Source organism: Echinops telfairi, unplaced genomic scaffold (genome assembly GCF_000313985.2).
Source record: "Echinops telfairi isolate 266 unplaced genomic scaffold, ASM31398v2 ScPeMD7_5167;HRSCAF=5991, whole genome shotgun sequence".
In the NCBI taxonomy this organism is placed as follows: Eukaryota; Metazoa; Chordata; class Mammalia; order Afrosoricida; family Tenrecidae; genus Echinops; species Echinops telfairi.
In genome coordinates, this window is record NW_022109066.1 from 1,350,832 (window position 1) to 1,352,207 (window position 1,376).

Below are 1,376 nucleotides of genomic sequence, written 5' to 3' on the forward strand. Positions count from 1 at the left end.
ACCTTAAGACAGTTCTTACAATGTGGCCCTGCTGAAGTGATTACTGAAGATTTGGGTGCTATAGCAAATCATGGTGAAGGAATCAGGTGGTGCCTGGCTATTAAGAAGGATGGCATCTGGTTCTAAAGGTCTTGTTCTAAAACAAGCAGGTGTGCAGTTGAAAGCACACCAATCTAAGTGTGATCAACAGACTAAGTAAAATCTAAGATCATAGGGTTAGAGCTTAATCCTGAGCTTGCGGGAGTTTGTGGGAGGCTATGGTTTATGGTAAAAGTAGTTATAAATATATTTGAGTCTGCACATAAATTCATCCTTCATTAACTTCTTTCTGACCACTGACCAGTGCTATAAAAAGCTTTGCCCATAGGCAGAGTGTGCTTGTTCTCTTAACCTGGCCAAGAAGGGTCAGTCCCTCTCTCTCAGGAACTTGCCTGAGTATACCCTTGATGGAAACTGGCATGCTAGGGTCATGTGGGTCTGGGTCATGTTTGAGGGTGTCGGAATAAGCCCCATAAATGTTTCTAATCTGCACCAGCATATGTGTCCCAAGCACGGGCCCTTTTGCATGCCACGGATCGGCCACTAGTCATGACTTTGTGAAGCTGTCTTTGTTTTTCATGTCCTAGTTACAGGATGGCAAGACCTTTGCACGCCATTACGACTTTCTGCTGATGAAGACCGTCATCTAGGTGATTTGTTTTTGAAGTTGTCGTGACTTGTCCTGTTTTAGACCTAATAAAGGAGTCTCTCTAAAAAAAAAAGTGAAAAGGGTCACAGAGACTGCTGTTTAAGATCTCAAAGGGTAATCTTGCTAGAATTTCTTGAAGGGCACAGGCAATCATGGTGGCTTATTATAAAAGGATTTTAAGAAAATTGAAAACTTCAAAGGCCAGGCATAATGTACCTCAGAATTTTTTTCTGTAATAACAATGCACCTGCTCATTCTTCAAGAGTATCAAGGGCTATCCTATAATAATTGTGCGGGGAAATCTTACCCCAGGTACTCCACAACCCTTCGGGCTTCTTTTATTCTGAAAATTCAGAAAATATTTAAAAGTAACACAGTGTAAGTCCCTCAGTCTGGCCATTTTGACAATGGCGTAAATGGAAGAGCACAGAGGATAGAGCACAAAGAAAGGTTAGCTAGAATTATCATCTTCAGAATTAGTAGTTCCAGGTCTGTCTCTTGACCTTTAGGAGTGTTCTCCAGTCAAGTCTGATGGGATGCCACACTCTGTCCCCAAAGTCCATTTTTTGTATTCCCTGGGGATTTCATTGCTTTGTTCCCCTTGCTGCTCTGTTGCATGCCCTTAGTGTTTCACCCCAGGGTGACGAGGTCAGATTGGGCACAATTCTCGCATTGTGTCTCCAGTGTT